The 24,876-nt window shown below is 47.5% G+C and overlaps 1 protein-coding gene across 32 annotated transcripts in view; it reads right to left on the minus strand.

Annotated features, from left to right (window-relative positions):
- Positions 1-24,876, minus strand: part of Foxp (forkhead box transcription factor P) — a 237,005-nt gene that overhangs the window by 167,263 nt on the left and 44,866 nt on the right. For 5 of the 32 annotated variants that reach the window (XM_076823308.1, XM_076823302.1, XM_076823301.1 and 2 more), the window contains exon 2: positions 5,528-5,581. The exons of the other annotated variants lie outside the window; for them this stretch is intronic. The gene's annotated coding sequence lies outside the window, so the exon portion shown is untranslated. The remainder of the gene's footprint in view (positions 1-5,527; positions 5,582-24,876) is intronic. 32 annotated transcript variants of the gene reach the window in all.

A 24,876-nucleotide genomic window follows, 5' to 3' on the forward strand; every position in this document is an offset into this window, starting at 1 on the left:
GCTGCCTTTGTGCGACGGGAAGATTCTTCCTGCCACGGGACAGAGGCCGTTGGCTCGGTCAACCACCCCTGCGCCAACGATTTTCCACGATTCTACGCCGAAGAATAAAGGACTGTACGAAGAGTCTGGTGTCTCCTGAATTCGACGCCTTCAGCTTGACCCATTCGAGCACGATTTCAAAGGAAAGCAGAGGAGTCGGGTGCATACAGCGATTCGTCTGAAGAAAGGGTGGTAAGTAACTCCTTCGGTGGAGTATATTTGGACCAACGATTTTTTGGTAATTTTATAGAAGACTCAGGTAGAGTTGGGTCCCTTTTTTTACTGCTCACGGGCAGCGACAGGAAAAGAGGGTAAAACGAAGCACCTGCACAGAGCGAGTGGGGGTGTGCGTAACCCCTTGAGGACTTAATAAGAAGGGTAATAATAGGCAATTTTATTGAACGTCAGTTCGTTTCTTTGATATACCGGCTCGACCGCACGAAGGTATAAGCGCGCATTAATTTCCCCGGCAAATAACCAGGATTCATAAGCGGAGGGTTGATCGCGTACCCGGCCAGGAGGACGCCGCTACGTGTCCAGAAAATACGGTCTCCCGTCTCCGTGCAAAATAATGCCATCAATATAAAAAAGGCGACCCACCGCGACGCGGTAATAGAAACCGATTTGTCAGGGAGCTTTTACATTTCGACGCAGTGGGTTTCACATCTGATAGCCCGTTTTATCCCGCGGGACCCTGTGTCCCGTGTACTCTTCCCTTCCACCTAGCCCCAGAGCTCACGCCGGCCGTTCTCTCTACCCACCTCCCAACAGCCGGGGGAATCACACACGACCACCCCTTTTCAACCCCCGTCTCACCACGTGAACTCTCCGGACGCTTGTGTCCGAGTCTCATCCCTCTCTCTGCCGCCTCTCGCCGGCCGATTCCTCGTCTTCCTCGCTTATAAAGCCGAGTAGATAGGAAATCTTGTAAAATGGCCCAGCGAAAAGACAAATATTACCGGGGGATCACTGACAGTGAGACGCGATTTATTTTCCGGGATTCCGCCCAGCTTCTGCGACGACACCGGTGGATACCACCCGATAGCCTTTCCCTGTACACGGATTTCCACCCCTGCACGGGAATTCGCGCGCCTCTATCCGAACCTGGCCGCCACCGAATCCCTGGGAATGATCTAGCAGCGTGGATCTGCAGCGCTGTGTCCTCCTTCAGAAAGTCTAACGCTGTGGTAAGGTTCTAAATTGTAGAATCTAAATAAAAATAGTCCGTAACTCGTGGAAATTTCCGAATCATTTTTCTGAAAATCCCTAGTAATGTCGGTAGCTATAAAAGAGCCCCTGTAATTATGGTGCACGGAATGCACGTTCGACCTGTTTAAAAACTTGAAGCTCGTCTGTCCGCGCATTGGTGCCCGCGGGAAGGGCGATGCGGAGAATGGCGCAAAAGCTTCGCAGGAAGGAGGAGTAAGAGTAGGAGGGGCGACTGTTAATTGAAAACTACCGAAAAGCACAATTGCAGGAGAATTATTTCTATTCATTAGCCGGGTGGTCGGTCGGTCGGTTGGTTGGTCGGTCGAGCCAGCCAGCCGCCGAAAAACTTTTCCTCGACCAGGCGTTTTTTTCCTCCTCCTTCCTTCCCACCCCTCCCGCCACCCCAGGCCCCTCTATCCGCGCGTGGCGTAATTATGTAACATAAATACAATCCCTCTCGCGACGTAATTTTTGCGGTATAAGCTCAAAAGCCCGGGCCCCAACCCACGTTCGGCGGGGCGGCGAGGCTCTCTCTCTCCTCGCCAGGAGGAGCGAGCTTTTTCAGGAACGCTTTTGCAAATCAATTTATGGCGTAACGCGGACGTTCTCATTGTCCGCGGGTAGTAGCCGACGGTCGCCTCGTGGCTAAACCTTTTGTAACACCGGCAGCCATTGTTGTGACAGAAAATTATATCGTAATGCTTATTTACGATGAAAATTCTCAGCCACCCTTTGTTGCCCCTTGTCAAGTATTAAATGCGAATGGCCCCGTAATAGCGTTTCTTTCTCGAATCGCGGATGGGGCAGCTCTCGTGTATTTGATTGCCGTGTCCACTATCGATCTTGCGTCCGCTACTATTCATAAACTTCTCGTGACTTTGGAAGGATGTGCAACTCGATTCGTCGACACTTCATTCGTGGATCTGTTAGGGGTAGCTTGGGAAGATACGGACGATCAAAGTCGACGAAATGGAAGAAGCTCGGGGAAGATGCTTCCAGGAATTCCGGCGGGAGTATTTTCGCCAGTCAATGAATTTACAACCCCTCTTTACCGAGTCTCACCCTTAACCGCTTAACGAGAACTGCTTCACGGCACGTGAGAAAAAAAAGCTAACTGGTTCGGTGGATCCTGTGGATGGGGGAGGGCGTGTAAGCGGTCTTGAGGGGTGAATTAGCGCGAAATAAGTGCAGAAGCCTCAACAGCCAGGGGGTGGCCCGGCGATAGAACCAGCACACAAGCTTCACAGGGGCGTGCACGTTCACGGGCGTCGAGCGTCGGTGTTCGCCCGGTAAGAAGGTCGTAAGGGTGAGTGGTAAGAGTCGAATGAAACGATAGGGACATTCCATGCGAACTCGGACAGATTTCGGAGTAAGTTCTCGTAGATTGCTGAAATTTGAATATGTTGTAGTCTTTAGTGATATTTAAACGTTCCTCAAAGGATTTTTCGAAATTTTGAAAAATGTCGATTTTACAGCTGTTTGAAGTTAAGTGCTACCTTTTTTTTCAATACATTATAGCTATGGAAGTAGTAAACGGATGGAGATGAGCTTTACGGTGCTTATAGAGAGGACATTGAAGTTTTAAGAAAAAATTATTTCAGTTTAAAAAAAAAATTTAAGGTTAGGAATGAAACAAAGAAACTCAGTCTACTAGATAGAGAGTTTAATATATTTACTTCATTCCTAACCTTGTGTGGCCTTGAAGGTCAGAGTATACCATATGGTTGAATTTTTCTTGACAGTCGCTTTCATATTGGGTAATCAAATATATAGCATTCCATTTAAAAACCTGAAAGTCACCCTCGTTTCAAGGAAAATATTGCGAACACCAAAAATTGAGATACCGTATTATGTTGGATATAGAAAACAGTAAGATTTTTCCTCCTTCAGTTTTTTTCAAATACTTACCATTTTCGAGAATCCTGTATAAGAATATCAGGTATAGATGTACCCGACCGGTCGAGCCGGTGCTGGGCGACGCAACGTCAACTTTCGGCAATTTTTACGGGGCCAATTTTAAAATGTTCATATTTTTGAAAATTTGTCCATCAAGGAGAAGGATAGAACTATATTCTCCTTTTTCAGATTTTTAAAATCGCGCCCGATGTTAGAAACCTGCATTTGTTTAAAATAATTGCACAAAAATGGTTTAAATTCTTTTTTTTTAAACTGAAATAATTTTGTCTTAAAACTTCAATGTCTTCTCTATAAACACCGCAAAGCTCATCTCCATCCGTTTACTACTTCCATAGCTATAATGTATTGAAAAAAAGGTAGCACTTAACTTCAAACAGCTGTAAAATCGACATTTTTCAAAATTTTGAAAAATCCTTTGAGGTACGTTTAAATATCACCAAAAACTACAACATAATCAAATTTCAGAAATCTACGAAAACTTACTCCGAAATCTGTCCCGATACCTACACGGGGTAGGCACGGCGCGGAGGGCGGAAGCGAGAGGGCGGAACGCGGCGTAACGCGCATAAAGTAAATTGCCGCGAAATCTGCGCGAGCTTCCAGAACGGCACGGATAAGCGAAACAAATAAAATAAAAGCGAAAGACGAGCCGGGAGGAGATAGCGCGCGGGAAGAGGTGAAAAGGGTACCGAGGGTAATGTGATTTAAGGGCTGGCAAGGTGGTGCATTTCAAACGCTGCGAAGAAACCAGTGGCGGTACCTTTTCATCGCAACCCTCCACCAATTACAGCGATACAAATTTGACGTTTCTTGCTGGACATCTCCGACGAAGAGCGAAGAATAACTCGAGCCCTCTCGAGGGGGGGAAAATTTTTGAGAAGCAAATATGGGCGGGAGAAAAATCAATTAACATGGGTAATAACGTAAGCAATACTCCAGACCCTTATCAGAATCCACCCTCCCGTGCGGTTAGTACGTAAGGGAGAAGAACAACCCTCTCGCTGACCATCGGCTCGTAATATGCCTGTAATATCAATGATACGAGGAACGGAGCACCGTCCGAAATGGACTGTGGTTAAATTGAAAGATTCATACGAGCCTCGTTGAATTCTTCAGGCTTGCGCGCAACCACGTCTCGTTTCCTACCCCGGCTATGGCAACAATATACATAATAAGCCCGGGCAAAAGTAATAGGAACAATCGCGGAGTGATGCAGTCTTTTTTACAGAACGGCCCCGACGGTTTCCTCTATTCAGTCCACAAGCCGAGCATGAAAAAGCACACATCGCCCGTTATACCGTGCGCACGGTGTAACGCTCCACCACCGTCGGCACTCCGCCCCCGCAATTCCCGCGGTATCGTCGGCACACGCAGACCATTACAATTTCAGTTACATTTTAATTAGCAGAGAATACTAATGTTTCGCGAGTGGCGGTCGCCCGGCAAGTAGCCAATGAGCGCCAAGTTGACTCCTGCAACTCGACGCCCGTGCTCCAGAACCTACACGCGCCTCGCCTCTGTGTCCCCGCTATTACCGGCTCGGCAACCCCGTCCGCTCGGAAAACCGACATGCATTTCACACCCCATATTCGCCACTTTATACGTAGCCGGCTGGCCCTGGCGGAAAAAAAGAGAAAGAAACGCACGAGGGGGGAAAAAGTAACGCGAGCTGTGTTCCTCATTTATGTTATTAGCTACCCACTTTGGCGCCGAGTGTTCTTTCGGCCCGGAGGAGGGGGGGGGGAGGAAAAAAAGCAACGGGAGTGGAAATAAACCACGCCGTTACCGCTAGCGTTTTCTGTTTTCTAGCCTCTCGTTTCGCGCAATTAACCCGTCCTCGCTGGGAGCTCGAGGGAAGCAGAGATTTCTACGGATTACGCGTGCCAGGGGGTGAAAATGTTTCGGATATACCGACGATGATTTTCTTGGAGGTATTCGAATGAAACGGGGGTTTGTTGTTGCGAATAGAAAGCTAAGGAATTAGAGAGGGTCGCGCGGCCAGGGGAATAAGATTGTGTAGCAGCTCCTAAGTCGTAAACTTCCCTTGCTTCTTGGCCGCACGAAATTCGGGAAAGTTTCGTATCGACGGTCGTACAACAAATGCGATTATCGATGTCTCGCATCGTTCATCCCCTAAAACGACGGGAGTAAAGCGCGCCTCCGACCCCACGCGATCGTTCAACCCCCGTTTCTACCGAGCTGTACGTACTTTGCTTTTGGAGCTGGGCCAGAAATAATATCGCGCGGATTACGCTCGATATAAGACATTGCTGAAAGTGCGCGAAATCCGACGTGTCCGAACGATTCAAAAAATTGGAAAGAATTAATCGCATGTCGCGTACGAAAATGTCGTTCAACTCACATTAACAAGCCATGTCACTCTGTCTCAGAAGGCTGGGAAGTATACACCACTGACCTGCAACAAAAAAGAAATATACTGTTAATTACCTAATTAAAATCCTACTCGTCCATCAAGTCCCACATTCGTTTATTTATCCTGCAACACTATTCCTAGTTCAATCCACTTATCTTATTCTTACTTATTTATTTTTACTTTTGTGTAATTGTTTTGTTGTCCCTATTTTAGTTTATTTAGTTTTATAGTTCACGGTTAGGCTTGCCATCAGTGCCACCACTGTAGCCTCGCTTTTAGGCTGAGATCAGACGGACCACTTCAGAAGTCCACCACAACCACGAAACAGTGGTTGGGCTGTCGCTTTTGTATCGACGACAAAAAACTGTACCACGAAATTGTCGTTGTCGGTGGTTGACACAACGCACAACCGTTTTTTGTGGTTTTAGTGGGCTTCTAAAGTGGTCCGGCTGAGCTCAGCCGTACTCTTCTTGTCTACACTTGTAAATTATGCGTTCTTTTCTTCCATTAGAGTAATAAAGACAATTAATAATAATAATAATACGAAAAAAATCATACTATAAATTGTGCAACAAATTGTAAATGGAAAGGGACAGAATCACTGGTGAATTTAAGGAAAACATCCGGGGTGGTAAACGTTCAGGGACACCCCGTACGCATAACAGAATTATAAATAAATTTACACGCGTGTGGTCTGAAAATTATGGGAAACCAAAAAAATATAGTGTTTAGATAAAATCATAATTTATTTTGGAAGCTGCGACTCTGGAGAGACCTTCTAGACCGGGGCCCAAACGGCACCTCTCCATCGGCCGCTCGTTAAATCCATCACTGGACAGAATCTTAAAATGAAACGCTCGAGTAACCTAGCCACCCCTTTCGTACCACAGGCTTGACCTCATTCTGATCAAAGATGAACGACAACGAACCCAGGCGATCACAGACCACGCACCTACGTCCAGCGAAAATACAATCCGCCAGAGACGAACAGAAACAATGCCGGGTGGAATCGTTTAAAAAACAGTCTAGTTTTCCAATTAAGACAGGCAGCTCCGTTTAAACTTGAATCCAGCCAGCCGAAGACAATGCGGCCGCGATCTAGGGTGGCCGGGCGCGCCGAAAGCCATTCCGACGTATCCTTCGACTGGACGCGAGGCCCGCCAATGAGGCGACGGTGCCGTTAATTAACGAACTCGAAAAGTAACGTACTGAAAGTACAACTCGACGGAGCATTGAGGGGTTCCGGGGATACTGGTCGAGGAGGGAAGGGAATGAGCGAGCCCGAGCATAGGACGGAAGCGCGCGCGTATAAAGGGTCGGTGTCTGGCCAGACGGGCAGAAATGAAGCAGCAAGGGTTTTGTTTGTCCGGCTGTCCACCCCTTTCCTTCCCCCCAGTTCACCCCCGCGGGCTGGAGCCCTAGCTGTATGAACCTCGCGGCCCTCTTCAACCCCTTCTGTTCCACCTCTAACTCCATCCTCTGGCACCCCCTCCTCTGCACCTCCGCTCCTCTACCTCCTCTCCGTGCACCCCTCTCCCCTCGTTACACCCTTCTTACACCCTGAGCCACCTCCTTCCCCTATCGCCGCGCAACAATGCACGTGTGTACACTGTTTGCCCACATCCTCTCGCATATACATCTTCGCGAGCTATAATATTGATTACTTCGAAGGGAATTTCAGGGTGCAACGGCGAGGCCGTCGTTTCAACGATTTCGTCGGCCAACACTCCTTTCCCACACTCCCCTTGCATTTCGCTCCTCGACGGAACGCTACTTCCCGTTTTGCGTTCGGCGAACCAACCCCCTCCGTTGTTGGCCCCGTGTGTGGGTCCCACGGGGGGGTTCGCCGCACAGTGGGGAAATTTCGCGATTTTATGGCCAAAACCACAATATAAATTTTTCAATTCGACAAAATAAATGCAAATGTCAACTGAAGAACTAATATGAGTATCAAATGCCACCAACTTTACTGTTTAATGTTTTGATACGTATATTGCAGGAAAAACAACAACAACAACAACACTTATATTGTGTTATCCAAAGATGTGAAAATAATTTCAAGGTATGGATTCAATTCCTGGTGGTGCGTAAGATATCTTTTTGTCCTCAAAGTAATTATGTTTCGGTTTTTAATACGTAATTTATACAATTTTTAAAGTAGAGGTTTAGAAATAACCTTTTCACGTAAGAATCAATTTTCAATACATAAAATAGTTATCAATCCCATAATATCCTGCAATGATTTTTATTCCTATTTTACGTTGGGCTATTTCGATTCTATAAATGCAATCTAACAAAGAAAAGAGTGTATAAATGTAAATAATAAAAAATCTTTATCGTTCGTAATTTTTGTAAGTGCTGTTTCTCGGATAATTTAGTTTCTCATATATTAGAACGTAAAAGTGGCGAATTTTATATATTAAAAATAAGTTTTGAGGTTTCGACCACGAAAATGGATACAGTTCTTCAATCGACATTTGTATTAAATTTGTAAAATTAAAAATTTTCATTTCTGTAGTTTTGGCCATAAAATTGCAAAATTTCCCCCACTGTGCGCCGTCGCAATGCAGGCTTTTCGGTTTCGACCCCCGCCAAATTGGCTTCATCAAGCCTCTTCCCGCAATTCGCCTCTACCTTTGACTCCGAGACCGCCGGTCGGGATACGCGATTAAAGTGACGATTACTGGAGTGCCGGCGCGAGGTTCATCGTCGCGTGCGTCTCCCTTCAATCTCGCGCGAGGATTGAAATAAAGTTTACCGTCCTCCGTGCGCGTTTTCCCGCGGCGCGGCCAATTCTCCAGCCGCTCGCTGAAAGTCGCGTGCCCCGGCTAATAATTGGCCGAATGAAAAATGCAACAATACCGACGGCGCCGTTGTAACTCGCCCCGGCAATATTCAGCTAAAAGACTCGTCATTCCGCTCCAGTAAACGGCCACGCGACTTAAATTGCGTCACGGCTCTTCCACCATCCCGCCAACGTTTAATTCCATTCGCGAACCTTCCGCGCCCCTCTCGACCCCTCGGCTCTTCCCTGTCCGCCGCTCCTCTCCCTGATTCGCGTCGCGGGCAAGTCCGTATGTCGCGAATCGAAGTACAAAGAAGCAATAGTAGAAATAAGATAATTGCTATTACGATCGCAATTTCAGCCGAGAACGATGGAGCTGCGAGAGGAAAGTGAGCGAGGACGGGACAGGAGGGTGGGAGAGGAGAAGGAGGGAAGGTGGACGGGGGTTGACTGGCACGGAGAGAGAGAGGGCCGAACTACAAAGTACGTTAATGTCGTGCTCACACCCCCCGCACGCGCCCTCAGCGACGACGTCCCAATGCCGCAGACAGTTTGTTGTCGAAGCTTCGGGGATTACACAAATGAGGTTGCTCAGCGAGAGAAATGTACATTCCACGTTACAAAGCCGCTCGCGTTCAGCCATGTACAGAATTAAAAAGGGGTGGAGAGAGGGCGGAGGTGAAAAGTTCCGCTCCGCTATCGCTCGCAACGCGGACAATATTTTCTTTGCTGAAAGCCCGCGCGCGCGCGCGCAGAATGGATTTCCATCGAGCCGCGTTTAAACCCTCCAAGAACCGATCCCGCTTTTATCGAGAGCTCTCCGTCAACACTGCCCCGCACATGTCTTTACACGCGTCTTTTCTGAGGAAACGGTCCTTCAGTTTCGTAGCGACATGGTCCCCAGGCCGTTTCCTCGGGCAAGGTAGCGGGTAACCTTCTTGTTAGGAGACAGGTATATAAAACATGCAACAGCGACTAGTTGGCGCCGATTAATTAGACCGTACGCGCGTAGTTGATAGTTGAAGGGTACGAGGGGTACGCGGAGCGAGGCCGGGGAGGAGGTAGTCAGCCCTTGTACTAAGCATACCGTGGGGGGCTAGGGATAGTAATTGTATACGTACTAAGAGAATGGCAAGGTAAACAAAACTATGTAAGATTGCCCCATTAATATACATATCTCTTGGTTCAGTTGGGCCGCGAGAGAGCAGACCGACCCTCCCTCCGTGCTTCCACCGTTGTGCCAGCTCGAGGGAGTGAGTAGTCTTGGCCTTAGACTCCGGGGTTAGGCTCGTTCGAGAGCAAGGAGGGTACACAATGGATATTGAGACCATAATTTACGGCTGATTGTTAGCCCCAGCGATCTATGGATTCCTCTATCCTCCACCCACCCCTTCCAACCGCCCGCCAGATTCTAACAACTCGCCCGGCCGTGTCGAATTTGTGCTAGGCCCGTAATAAGTACCGAGAGGGAATACGTGTGTACCGAGCGCACGGAGTGGGGGCATTAGAGGAATCTCGCGGAAACGGGGAAGACTTTCGTGCACGTAATTCTCGCTCCCTGGGCGAGCTGCAATTCTTCTGCGTGTTAACGGGGCCAAGTATCGCCCCCCCCCCATGTTGGTCGAGATTTCACGGCACTCGAACGATGCAATTTCGTGTCATCGCTGAGGGATCGCTCGTAAATTTCTAAACGATCTTGATGAAGTTCGAAGCACCGTTTCCTGGGTAAAATTCGAGGGAAGCGTATGCCTGTGGCGGGAATGGTGGAGGAAGGAAGAAGCCGGCGGCACGCGTGAGAGCGGGAATAAGTTTGTTTTCGAGCGGCATGATAATTGGCCAAAACTCGAGTAGAACTGTTCCGTACGAGGTCAGCCGCTAGCTCTGCTTACCCAGACCGCCTTCGCAACAAGAACGGCGGTTATAAATTAATTACGAGGGTCAAATTCACAACTGGGTCCCATTCCACGGGACGATTTGGCGGGGGGCGAACGTCTTACTAGTTCGCCGCTGGCTCAAGGGACCGAGTAAAGGAGGAGGACGATGTTTGGTCTTCCTTACAAGGGGCCAACTAACCAGCCGACCGACCAACCTGCCACTTACCAAAGGATAATAACGTAGTAATCCTACCATGAGACACGGATGAAGTCCTTAATAACCCCATAAACCCAAGATATATGTTGCATATCAATATACCGGGGACAGCTGGCTTAGTTACATTACATTCCCGCAAAGCTTCGGCTAATTAAACGATCGATAACTGTAAACACATCGAGCCGCCCCGCGATTAATGTAAATTAACCGTTTTTCTCTATCTTTCCCTCCAGCGTGATATCTTTTGATGCTAAATTTTAGTACACCGTCGCTTTCGGCTCAATGAACGTTAATAATAGCCTCGTTTGTTTGTCCCTTTGTGACTTGTAATAAATTATCCCGCGTGTATATTAAATACATATCGCGTTGCTTGACGTGGGAACACACGGGCCGGGGGACACGCCCGCGAACGCATCGCAGAATTCCAATTTCGAATCGATCTTCGGTAATTCTCCAAAATTTTCAAAAACCATTGCGAACTTCAATAAAGCCCTAGTAATTAATTCGTGATTATATCGCGAATGCCGGCGAATTCATGTTACGTTGCATAGCGCGATAGGAATGCAACCGGGCTCAACAAGCGCAATACGAAGTGCGTGATTTAGAGAGACGCATAAACGATATTCCGATATCGTTTCACGTGATACTTTCGCGGGGTATCGAATTGTGAGGGGAAAATTGACAAGCGACATCGCCGGTGCACGCGTCACGGCCAGGAATTTTTTTCCCCAGAACGATCCCGGCACGGTTCTATTAATTTGCCCCGAAAATTGTTTTGCTACAACGCAGACACGAAACGATCAGATCTTCCGCGCTCGAAAACATCGCGTAACGCGACGAATTATTTGGCCACTTATGCCGCACGCGCGACAGAAAAATACGTTTATATGCTCCCAGTGATACTTGCATTTCCTACACAGGCCATTCCAAAAGTACGGAGAGGATGAGGACAGAGTTCAGGGAAGCTATTTGGACACTGTGACTAGTGCTACTTTTTAACCGACTTGAAAAAGTAAGAGGTTATAATCTCATCCTACTGTGTCAATATTGGCCCACTATTTTGCCAGTTCTGGTTAATAATATAGACTATTCTCACCTCATTATTATTATTTTATGTACGTACACACATGTCTCCACAGCATGCTGTGTCAATATACATATATAAACCTAAAAAGTCAAAAATAAACAAATTTAAAAAAGATTAAATCCGACTTAAAAAAAATACAAATGCACTAAAAAGTAAAAAATATTTTATTCCCTTATTCAATCTACGACTTTCATATTTTTTAAGTCGGCGTCAGATTTGCACAGTGCAAATGATGAGGCGCCGACTTAAAGAATACGAGAGTCGTAGATTGAATAAGGGAAACAATTATTTTTCACTTTTTTGTGCATTTTTAATTTTTTGTTACTAGTAGTATATAAAAAAATCGTGACAGTGGTTACGTCAGTGGTGGAACGTCGAAAGCTAGAATTGGAAAAAGTAACGCCCCTGGATCGTCCTTCGTTCTAGAGGCGAGTAGAATAAGATTAAGTAGATTCAGCCACTTACGTCTGACACGCTCTGTACATGTGTAATTTATTCAACACCAAGCTGGTACAATATTTTAATCGCGCACGTGTGCGAGGTACACGCACGTTGCAGCCACCAATGTTTGCACAAACGCGAATTGGTCAACGCGTATTACACAGCCGAGTATACTGCTGCTTTAAATATAGAAACAGGAGATACGAGGCTATCTACGCGGCAGATATTGGACCCAACGACATCGACATTTTATCCGCAAGACGGTGTTCGCGCCCCCGTGGACAGAGCAAAAAGCGACGATCAACTGCGCAGTGGATGCTGTTATGAGCTGTTTTCCTAACCGATGGGGGACAGGTGGCGGTGAAAGTGGACTTTAACAAATGGTCACTGCTCGGGAGCATGAGACATGCCTACTTGAGATGCGGCAGCAGGATCTATGCCTTCCATTTCTCATCGGCGCTTTGCGGGCAAACAATACCCTAAACCAGGCTATGTAAGAACTGCTCGAGCACCGAGAAGGACTCCGAGGCAAGTTGATCAAAGTCAAGGTACTTCCGGAGACCCTTGCCAAAACTCTGACGCTAATAATGCGTGCAAGATGTGAAAATGGTCGAGCAGCTCGAGTCACTCAGACCGTTTAGAGTAAATCTCGCTTCTAAACACAGGGAATATTTATGATTAATTAACCTGATTAAATCAAGGATTTCTGGTAGCCTGTTTGCCGTTCAATCAGCTCCGTCTACGTTGAATTTTTCACGCTTCCAGTTAACACGTTTCCGATGTAGCCGTTTTTATTAAACGGTCATTTCACGGCAGTTTAAAGTTCACCGAGATATACGGCGTAAACTGTCCGCAGGGACCTTGTTAGTATAATTCGCCTCAACACCCTTCTGGCCGTGGAAAAATCCCACCCCTTGTTGACCACCCCCGACATCGCGAGTTGCCCGTTTATGTTGCTCTAAAAGGGTGGTTTACGGCAATATGCTACGAATTGCTCTCTGGCTAACTGCGTCGACGGGTTTCCATATCTTTCAACGTTCGTTCCGAACAGTGGGGCGCGTGTCTCGCCTTTCGACAACCGCAAAGCTAAACGGTAACGACGCGATCAGCTTTCCCGAATAGCAGAGGTGTAAGAGGAAAGAGCAAAGTCGAAAGTGCGCGAGATAAAATGGCCGAGAGAGGGAAGAATAGAGCGAAGCCAGAGTATCGCCAAGGTATTGTCCTGCCCCGCTTCCAAAATAATCGTCAGGCGGGCCTAATGGGGTATGAAGTCCCGATATCAAAATAACTCATCCGTGTCCGGCGCGTGGTCAACGCGGCGAGCCTTTCTCTTGTTCGTGACGCGAGTCCGTCCCCCAAAAAAGTTAAAAATAACGGCGTGAAAAAACTCCTTCCACCCGTCTATTGTCCAACCGGCAGCGATAGACGCAGAGATGACGGTGTGCGTTCGTAGGAAGATCTTGGACTGCTCGCGATAACGTGCTGGCAGTCGGTTCTTTCTTGTCCACCCGCCGAAAGCAAAAAAAAAAAAAAAGAGGAACGATAACGCGAGAAATTCCGCGACGTAGCGTCAAAGGGTTTCGATGACAACGGACCTCCCCGGTGCCCTCTCAACGTACACCCCGCGTGTCCGCTGCTCGGCCACGTTTCAACGGCCCCGCAGAGAGGACGAATTATCGATTACGGAGCGTCCAAGAATTACACGTGAATTGTTAATGCGTGTGCATTTCAGTGCCGGCCGCGTATCGACAAAAGGAACAGTTATAATGCCTGAAATGCGCTGTGTCACAATTTACGTGGCCGCCAGCTGTAACGCTCCGGTCGTATTGTCGTTCTAAAAAACATTCCTGGGTGCAACATTAATGCTCCCGCTGACACCGCGTCGTCGGGAGAGCCCCGTCATTTGAATGCCTGCGGAAAATTCTACCGGGAGTCGACGCGCGGCAATCGGATGTATCGGTGTGTTAGCATCCATGTATACGTTCGCCCGTGTGCCAGGTAACGCGCGCGTTTCCGCATTAGCATTGGAAATCAGAATCGGCGGCAAAGCGTGGCAGATGAAATGCCGGGCAGAACGGTCGAATCGGAACGGGCGGAGAGGTAGGTAGGTATCTAATACGCGATCAACAGGTATCCCTCTTAAAGAATATTAAATAAGAGCTTGCGAGACCAATTCGCAATTAAAGACAAATGACGCCCGGGGGGGGAACTTCAGTTCGCCGGGGTGGAATTATGTTTCTTTAGCGCCGGTCAAGTGTTTCCCGTCGACTCAAGTGTGCTTTACTTTTCGAACCTTTTGTATTTATTGGCGCAGATGCGGCGGAAGAGGAGAGGACACTCAACGGCGCAGGATATGAGTGAGAAAAGAGAAGTTCCAGCAGAAGCCAGCGACGTCCAATCGCGTAGAAGATTAAAATATACGCGGACTACCGTCTTCTTATATCGAAACGATTACCAACGAGAAGCAGGCGATCCAATCGATCCCCAGCACGATCGAGACCGAGCTAGCATAACGGTTATCGGAAAGCGAAATTACCCTAAATAGTAACACCGTCGGCGATGGCGTATTGGACGAACGAAGGATACCAGAGGGTGGCGGTGTAAAAGGTGGCAGGGGGGCGAATACAGGGTGGTTTTCACCCTTGCAAGCCAGCAAGTCGAAAGTAGGAACCGCGACTATGGGTGAAGCTAAGTCTGTCCGTGTAATGGGGCATCGGCACGCGATTTCCAACCCCCCCGACGCGATTCTAACTTTCAACTTCGCCCAGAACCGCCCTCCCCCAAATCCTACCCCCTTTCGTCTCTCGCTCTGGCGTGCCTCATCCCCGCGGTACAGGGTGTTGCGCTGTGACTTATCGGCTCTAATTATTCGCCGGGCAAGAAAGCGGGTAGAACCCGACGATCAGACCTGCCACCCTCGTAAAGTAGCTTTTCTCCGACGCATCGTGCACGGCTACACGCTCGCCGGGGTCTGCTTAGTCCTCTTCCCCAGTCGAACGCGAATCGGCTGGCTAATTCGCCGCGCTATCGCGACACTTGCAACAGTTTCATGATTGATCCTTGCATTACAGTGCCACATTCTATGGGGAAAAAGAGCTTATCGACTGCACTGCGAGGTACAAATGGCAGTAATCACGGCTGACTCGCGGGACATCTTGGAGACGGTCTTTCAGGTCGGACAAAGATTGACGACGCGTCTCGGGGAGGCAGCAGTAAAGTAGCTACAGTAAGCAAAGTAGTTACGGTTCGATAGGGGCGGGCGGGAAGGGGGAGGCTCGATTGAACAGAGCGACACGGGAATTAATAATGTAAGCACCGAGCTATTTCGAAGGACTCGATCCTTGCAGACAATACCGGGGGTACTGTGCACACAGCAGCTCAGATACGTTGCGCGTGAATTTACAAACAGATATCGACGGAATACGGAGCGAACGTCCGAGTCTAAAGATATTTGAGCTGAATAATAGCGTGCTGGAATTCTGCGGGCGTCCACCGATTGAATGTCGATCGTGCATCGAGCGATCGGATCCGCCAAGATATTTGCGCAACGGTTTAACGGCGCTGCTTGGAATTAGGCTGTCTGGCCAGCGCGCAACTACCCGCCGGACCTTTGGCCACCCTCTCTCTAAACAGCTGGTCCTCCACGGTCCTCGCTTTGGTGTGATAATTTTTCAATTTGGCCTCATACGTTATTGACGTCAGTAGACGTGCACCGACATTAGCAGCCCTTTTGACGAGGAGTCTGAGTGGTCGCGTCGCACAAAACAATGCTAACCCCATGGTATCATTCAGACCCCCTCCCACCCCCTTTGCCCCGGCTGCCTCCTCCAGCCCGACCCCCTGGCTTTAACCCTACGGGAATAAGGAGAGTCGCAATGTAAGCAACACACAACACGTTGTGTGCACCCATGTTTTTTACATTAGCCAGACGATACTTGCCCCAGAGTATGAGAGAAGCTCGCCCGGCGTGGAATGTCTATGGACGCGCGTCCGTGTGTGTTTGCGAAACTTCAATGTGTTGGCTACAAGTTCCCCGGCTCTCTTAGTAACCTTCTGCATTTCCCTGATCCCCTGCGACCCTATTGCACCGAGGAACCCACCGCCACACAGACAGTGCTCCCGTTTCCCCGTATTTCCACCGAGATCTTTCCAAACACCTAAACTCCAAACCGCCGACGATCCGGAACACTGTGATGCGTTCAATCTTTCATATCAAAATCAACCGAACAAGTTTCACCGCACATAGCGACCCTTATGAAGTAACTGGTGTACCTAGTTAGGCTTCTTTAAATTACGTAAGGGTAATTTCCGCGATTTCTTATGTCCTCCCTCCTCCGGTATGAGAATTTTTTCAGTTATTAAAATTCTTTTAGAGGTTTATATAATTCGTTTAACTCAGTTTCGGGAAATCTATACTTATATAATCGTTGTGTTAATGATTCATCACCGCCCAGCCCAAACCGCTGACCCCAGAAACATGAAATTCAGAGGGTATATTCCTTTTGCGACGTAGGTGCTTGATTAGAAGGGATTTTTTGAAATTCCAATCCGAGGGGGTGGGTGAAACGGGCTGAAATGTGTTTTCATGGAGTCCTTAATATCTCTTAGGCCCAAAGCGAAGCGCGGGGATATTTTGCTATATTTAGCAAACTAAAATTACTTAAATTTACTAAAATTACTTTTTTGGCACATTAGTGATAAAATTTGTATTTATTGAAAATTAGGGTAAAAAATATTACGTAAGACGCTACCTATCACCCCGCCCCGTTGTAAGAAAACACAAGAAATTCCCTTCCCCCCCCCCCCCCAAAGGCCTTACGGGACATTCCATGCGAACTCGAACAGATTTCGGAATTTTGAAAAATCCTTTGAGGTGCGTTTAAATATCACTAAAGACTACAACATATTCAAATTTCAGCAATCTACGAAAACTTATTCCGAAATATGTCCGAGTTCGCATGGAATGTCCCTTACGTAATTTAAGGAGGGACCCCTTACCACCCACCACCGTCTGACCCACTAATTATCCAAATGATCGTGTAAGACGTGCCTCGGCGTGTATCGCGAGCACATCGCTGACGAGTCGAAACCGTCTGTTTCGAGCCGCGTCATAGTGGGGAAATTTTGCGATTTTATGGCCAAAACCAGAGAAATGAAATTTTTTAATTTTACAAATTTAATACAAATGTCGATTGAAGAACTATATCCATTTTCGTGGTCAAAACCTCAAAACTTATTTTTAATATATAAAATTCGGCACTTTTACGTTCTAATACATGAGAAACTAAATTATCCGAAAAACAACACTTACAAAAATTACGAACGATAAAGATTTTCTTATTATTTACATTTATACACTTTTTCCTTTGTTAGATTGCATTTATAGAATCAAAATAGCCCAACGTAAAATAGGAATAAAAATCATTGCAGTATATTATGGGATTGATAACTATTTTATGTATTGAAAATTGATTCTTATATGAAAAGGTTATTTCAGAAACACTACTTTAAAAATTGTATAAATTACGTATTAAAAATCGAAACATAATTATTTTGAGGACAAAAAGATATCTTACGCACCACCAGAAATTGAATCCATGCCTTGAAATTATTTTCAGATCTTTGGATAACACAATATAAGTGTTTGAAGCAACTTGAAAATCTGGATTAATTCTTTGCGATCGGTCTAACCTCGCATGAACATAAACATTTGCGAGTCTATACGAGCTTTGTACTAAAAAATTTAACAGTAAATTTGGTGGCATTTGATACTCATATTAGTTCTTCAATTGACATTTGCATTTATTTTGTCGAATTGAAAAATTTATTTTTGTGGTTTTGGCCATAAAATCGCGAAATTTCCCCACTGTGCGCGTATAGGTTGCAGCCTCGTATTTAATATGTAACGACGATGGGCATATACATGGAACCGGACAGAGAGTGGCGATAGAGACGGAGATGAATGGGGTAAAGTGGAGGAGGTCGACGTTGATACGGTGAAGGAGGCAGAGCATAGGGGCGAAATGGGTGGAGGGCAGGGCTGGGGTCGGGGTGCGGGAACAGAGAAGGGGTTCGACGTCCGGGGGGTTGGCGGCGGCGGTGCTAGTGGAGCAACCCAGTCGTTTGTCGTACGGACAGATAAACAACGTCGTTATTGTAAATGCATTGGATCAACACGCTGCGGGGCTTCATTGGCGGCCTTTTCTTCGCGATACGACCCGGCGAGAGACTCGACGGTTGTTTACGAGATCGATAGTCCAATCGGGAGGATCGATTTTATCGTATCGTGCCCGCCTCCCTAGGCGGAGGGAAACAATCGTTGTAACGTGCGCGTTGTACCGGCCGTTTCTTTCTCTTTTTAAATTCCCTACCGTACCCAAAGACCCTGCACTCACCGCGGCCTCTGTCCTCCTCCTCTTCGTCGTTTTCTCCTCTCTCTGTGCGCGCCCCGTCCGTCTCTCGCTCGTCGATGGATCCGGGAGGACGTATAGAGAATAACAAGGTGGATCACGTGACGCAGGTACAAATGCGTCGAATCGGGGGCCGACCTTTCGCGTACAAAATATTTGTTCCAGTATAATACATACTGATTCCTACTCGGGTGTATCGCCCAGTGTTTTTCCATTACACCCAACAGGCAAATGTGCCGCGCAATCTCCGTAAATCCCTGCCCCGAAATGGGCCGAAAATGCGATCGGATCGTTAACGGTGACTTTAGTCTTGGTTACGGTATCGGCGAACTTCCAACGCGACTGTTATTCGAAACGTTACGTACTATCTCCGTGTCTGCGTTGCATCATAGAACCCTACAGGGTGATCTTGATACGTGGATACTCGCGTGGGTACATCTGGTAGCAGAGAACGACGGAGGAATGTTAATGAAGTAAAGAAAGAGCTTTTGAAGAATTCATCAACTGAACTGGTTACAGGGACCACGCAGCCAAGCCGCGAAGAAGAGGAACACCGCTCAAAACCGACGGTTCCCTCGATTTCTCGACCACATTAGAAGCTGCTCTGACAGACTGTACGGTGGCCATGAGAGCCCGACGCCCGCTGTTTGTTCCTCGTTTTATCTCAAACGTAAACACCGCTTGGAATATATAGAAGGTAGCGCAAGCAAGACAGGAGACAGACAAATAGGTGGACAATCGTACCTGGTCGGGCGGAGGAGAAGGACAGACGGTAGCCAGCAGCGACAGCCTGGCCACGCAAAGACCCAGGCTCGAGGAAAAACGAAGAACGAAAATAGAAGGACGGGCGGACGGACGGACACTGGATAAACAAGGGGCAATAGAGATAAACAGAGAATATTGCGAGGAATATGCGCAAACACGAAACTCTCGCTCTTGCTCACCCTCTTCTCCTTCACTCCCGCCCTTTGTTCCGCTCCTCCTCCTACCCTCTTCTCACGTTACCCTACCCCACCCCCCCCGTTTCGCTTTCGTTTGTGCGAACGTGTGTTCTGTTTTCCTGACCTTCGTCGCTCGTTTGGCATCCACTTTTTCAAGCGTTCTCCACTCGCCTCTTTCGTTCGCACTTACCCGCTCCAACGCGCCTCGCGCCCGCCGGAGCTTAATTTATGCCCCGAGATGTTTCGTTAAGGATTTTTCGTCCGATCCTCTTTCCCCGTCGACGGGGATCGAGAATTAACCACTTAACGCCCCCCTCTCAACCCCTGGCACCATCGCCACCCTTCCCAAGTTTCTCGCAAACGTTCCCGTCTCGCGGAATATATTGCTATTAGCGATTTAAAGGAAAAATGAGAACTCGATAGAGTATTGTGGGGCAAGAGTGCGCACTTAAAGTTTAGACTTCCCTAAAATTCTCGGTATTACACTGATAGTCGTATCATTTTGTGAGAAATGACTACGATCTCTTATTATTCGATAGGCAGAGATTTTATGTAAATTTACCTGTCACAACTTATATAAAATAAATATTTCCAAAAAGTGTCAAATGCGAACCCGACATGCGGGGCAAAAGATCGCATGTTACGGGGTAATAGAACAGAACGGGAAATTTCCACAAAAGTGTTTTATTTTCCAACATGCAATAGTTGTGGTAACAGTTTAAAATTAATTTTGTGCTAATCAAGGTAACATTAGAAATAAAATAAATTTAATGAATTTTTAACATCCGTCATATTATTTTGCATTGTGCGAACTTTTGCCCCCACAGCTACTTTTCCATTGTTTAATCAATCCTGTTATCTATGAGGAGAATTGAAAACTTCTATTAGCACTTTTAAATAGAAGAATTTCAGCTCTTTCAAACAACATATGAATTAAAATATTTACTAATCAATTTATAGGAATAATATTGGTTCCTAAAAATGAGAATATTACATCAGAACTAACGAATTCAGTACTTATCCCATTGTACGAAACCAAACGAAGCACACGTACACAATTCGACACTGGTGACTCTACCTTGATTGACAATTGATTGTCAATCACCATTGGCCACTGCCAGAACTCAAACAATGAAATTCGCATAGTGCGAACTTTTACCTACCTTTACTCCACGGTTCTAATTTTTAAATGATCACCACGGCACAATAAGCGATTAGAAGAGAACGCGGAAGCAGGTCAACGGTAAGGTTCTTATTTTCGACAGGCGGAGGGAAGGAGTCGCGGTGAAGCGCGATCTTTCAACCCCCGGATGATTGATGTACAACGGGGGTTTTCTTCAATTAGCAGACGCTCTCCTTCCTGCCGAACCCCCGATTCTTCCGATTCGATTACACGGGCATTCATTACGCCGATGAATTTAAAAAATATACAAACACCATTAGTCATCGCGCTCCCAAGCAGCGTAAGAATAAATTTCCTCCGACGCCTCCGCGTTAAATCACCTTCCCCCGCGTGGCGAAAGATCCTCGCGCGATCCCATCCCCCGGTGGCGTCGAGCAGTTTCACCTCGGGGGCGATAATGTTTTCGATATCGCGTGAAAAATCGCGGCCATTCCTGACGGCTACGAGCGCGCTGGGCCGTGGAAGGTGTCCGAAAAATTCGTAGCGTCCAGTCAGGTTCTCCGGGTGCCGATATAGGGACGAGACACGAAAGGGGATGAATGCAGACGGGACAGGTAAGGTATTTGACGGTCTATGGGACAGGGGGCACGCCGAGGGCAGACTATATAATTTCCCTTGAGGGAGATCGGGATGGGCGATACGAGGACGGAAGGGGTGTAGCGAAAAGAGGGGAGGGAAGAGGTGGGTGGGTGGGCTAGGGGGAGAGATCAGCGTGTTTTCCAGGTGGGGAGGTGTGCTGTGCTCATCCGCGAGCCCATCAACGCAACCATCCTCCGACAATCGATTATTATCTTTCCAATTTGCATAGCAACCGAGCTCTTGTTCAAATCTGCACCCCCCCCCGTTTCGACCCCTTTCGGCAACCCCTTGCAAATCCTACTTCGCCGCTGCGACCTCCTCGTCCAGCATCGTTTCTGTTACGCGCTCGCCCTTTTTTTGTTAACCTCTCATCCCCTTGCGCGCTCGCGTTCGATCGTCTTATGGAAGGATGGTGCAGGGGTGGTTTTGCGAATATTTTTGGCCAACCGCGAGAATCTGCTTCGATATTTTAATGAAAGCTACTTTTGCGGTGAATGCTGCGTAAAATTGTTGAGTACCTACGATTAACAAATGCGTCACGACCGAATGTTTTAAGACTTTCAAGAGCACCCTGTAGTAGGGTGTGTCAATTTTTTGAATGTTTTAATTTTAAAAACGACTAGTGAGAAAACGGTACGATTTCAGGTTTAAAATTAACCGCTACCTTTAAATTTTGTGCAATACATTATTTACCTAGTTGGAATTTCATTTGAAATTATAGAAAAATACGAAAATTATTAAATTTATTTTAAAAAATTTAATAGTTGAGCTTTGAACCGCAACAGAAGCAAACAAGATGTCGCTTCTTTGGTGGACTTTGTTAAATAGCATTAAATTTACTACATAAACGACATATGGCTAGATCTGTTGCTAAATTTACATATATTTTCATTTTGTAATAAATACCCATTTCCATACATTTTCACGCGAATGTAATAAACACTAATTTCCACATATTTTTATTTTCTTTATCATGCTTTTATATAAGCAAGACTCAGTTTAAGCAGTATATGAATATGTAGTTTGTAGTTAAATCTTACTTAATTTTCACTTTTCTCAACTGTGATCTGAAGTAGCTAAACCTTGCTCAAATCAATTTCTGAAGATACTTTCAGATTCGGGATTAAAAACAGCATTAGTTTGCCACCATTCATTCTAAATTTTTGAAAATTTTTAAATTTACCCATAAAATTGACACACCCTACCCTGTAGTATCATAACCCCTAAGACGCATGCCCTCGGTCTCGTCTTCATTGAAAATGCATACGACCAGAGACAGCGCTACTAACAAGCTTCCAATCATATCGATCAAGATTAATAATGAAGACGCGTATTTTCGTCACCCCGATAGGTGATCGATTCTAAGGGCGTCCCTCTGCAGACGCCGCTGACAATATATACGCGTGCACGAGGGAAAAAAAAAATAGGGAAAAAGGGAGCCGTAAGCCTGGCAAACCAGCTGACAACTTTGGCTTTCCGGGATCTTTTCTTTCAGCGCCCTTGAGGAATGGACGCGTCACGCTAGTGGGTGGCACGAAGAAAGGAGGGTGGAAACCCCTCCTTTATAAAATCTTTGACGCGTCGCGCGGCGAGCCACCGGCGTGGCAGTCATTAATAACTTTTAGGTGGCAGATTTTGCGCGTATTAATCCACCATATTATACCGCGAGTCTGCAGCCGTCCTCTGCCATCCGTCCTCCCCTTCTTGCTATCGCCTGCTTCGGTCCCCACCCCCTCCTCCTATATCCGAGAGGGCGAGCGGATAGCTGAGTCGACGTCTCCTTAATGAAAAATCTGAATCCCGGAGTCCGCCTTTTCTTTCACCCGCTACTATTCTCCACGGATTCTCGATCCTCGCTCTAATGGTAATGACCGGGCACGGAATCGCGGGTGTCCGTAAAAAACCGTCAAATCTCGACCACTTGCTATCTTTTTGCGTCGCGGGATCCGTCTCGGCTTCCCCCGTTTAAATAGAACCTCCCTGGAAAGGGCGCCGACTAAATCGAGGTCTTCGCGAAGTTTAGCTTCCTCTCAATGCCCCACTCTTCTCCCCTAATGGTATCCGGACTTCGTTTACCGACTTCGCGGTAAACTGGACGAGCCCGGTAAGTATTTATATCCATCGGACCGCGGGAAACAACCGCGACTTTTCCCATTTCTGCTCGGCGGAGACGAACGGCAAGCGGCTCGTAATGCGCTCGCGTGGCAAATTAACAAACGTCGGAGGAACGAGCCGACTCCATTCCGACGGCTATTTCCCATCCAGTTCGTATACAGGCGGGCACGTATACACGCTCTTTCTCTCGTCATAGCGAGAAAGGTATATCGTCGACGGTAGACTGAGCAAATTTCGTGTACAATTAGAAGGCTTTTGTAGAAGCTAAACTGCTAATAGCCCCTGAGAAGGGGTGCGCGCCGTCTCTCACTTCTGCGCTACCCTTAGTCACCCCTCGTCTCGTCTCTTCACCACCGTGCACCTCATTTCGCGTGACAGTCGTCCTCCTCGTATCCACCCGCCTGCTGTTCCTCTCGCTCCCACCCACCTTGCACACCGTTCCTTCCTCGACCCTCTCCAGAGCTCGCGTTAAAGCCAACCCCCTCGTCTCCGCGCGGAGCATAGCCGCCGACTCGCTCCTCCCGCAGGTCCTAGCCGGCGCGAGACGAGCTGGCTCCTCGGGAGAGTCCCTACCTCTGCAACCCACTGGCTGGATCGAGGTGAGAGAAATTCGGCGGGGCTCGTGGCGGCAGACTTATTGTGGATTATAAACTAGGATTGTTTTCATTAAACCTGGCGTCCCCGTGCTCACCGCCCCGCTCATCCGCTCGCACCCTTTCCGAGCGTGTGCACCTTATTGAGTGTCGGAAGAGCCTCGTTCCACGCCGCTCAGGCCTGTACGTGCGATTCCATGATCGTCGCGGTAGGCACACTTTTTACGCCGGTGGTAGCAACGTTGCGCTAAATTCCCTACGCGTCCCAGTGTCTCAGAAGCATTCTTTTAATTAGCGAGGGGACCAGGGAGAGTTACAACAGCATCGAGCATCCTCGAGTTATTCTCAGCCAGGACGAAGGAAGCGATCTTTTTGCTCCAGTTCCGAGCGATTTTTGCGGCTCCGCGCACAGGCGAGCCTCATTTTTCTGCCTACGTATCAGCGTCGCGGGGACGCCGCTAGATAAAGCTCGACGATAATGGAGGGAAGACAGAGGCAGAGGCGAGAACGAGGCAGAGGAAGGCGTGACGATAACTGGGCTAATGTGCAATAATGAACACGGTTGCTTATCAAATGGCCCTGACGGTTCTCTTCCTGCTGCTTCTTTAACTCACCGCAGTTTCTTTCATGAACCGCGAAACGCGCTCGTTACGGCGGATAATGGTCACCGCTGCTAGCCGATTATTTAACGTTCCATTTCGCGAGGCTGCCGATGCTGAGGGAAGCGGCGCGAACACTAACGCCTGCACTTTACGCGTAATAACTGTACGGGGCAACAGGCATCCCGGGCATCGAGGAAATTAATTAAAACTGTACCTAAGCGCTTTCGGATACCCGGGCACGTTCCCGCGGAACGGTCGGAGATATAATATCCGCGTGAGAATAGATCGGGCCTTTAATATTCTAGCAATAGTCCGCGCCTTAAACGAAATATGCTCGTTATTGGTTCCCTGTGTACGCGTCCCATGTAAGATCCGCGGCCGAAGACGCGCATGTAACAGTGCATATACGTTTATGTACGTATATGTACATACACTATGCATATGGAGAGTTCCTCGTGCTAAGAATAGGTAACATACAGACGGTCAGATATAGCTAGGACTTTGTGCCTA

The sequence above is a fragment of the Andrena cerasifolii genome, chromosome 11 (assembly GCF_050908995.1).
Source record: "Andrena cerasifolii isolate SP2316 chromosome 11, iyAndCera1_principal, whole genome shotgun sequence".
Lineage (NCBI taxonomy): Eukaryota > Metazoa > Arthropoda > Insecta > Hymenoptera > Andrenidae > Andrena > Andrena cerasifolii.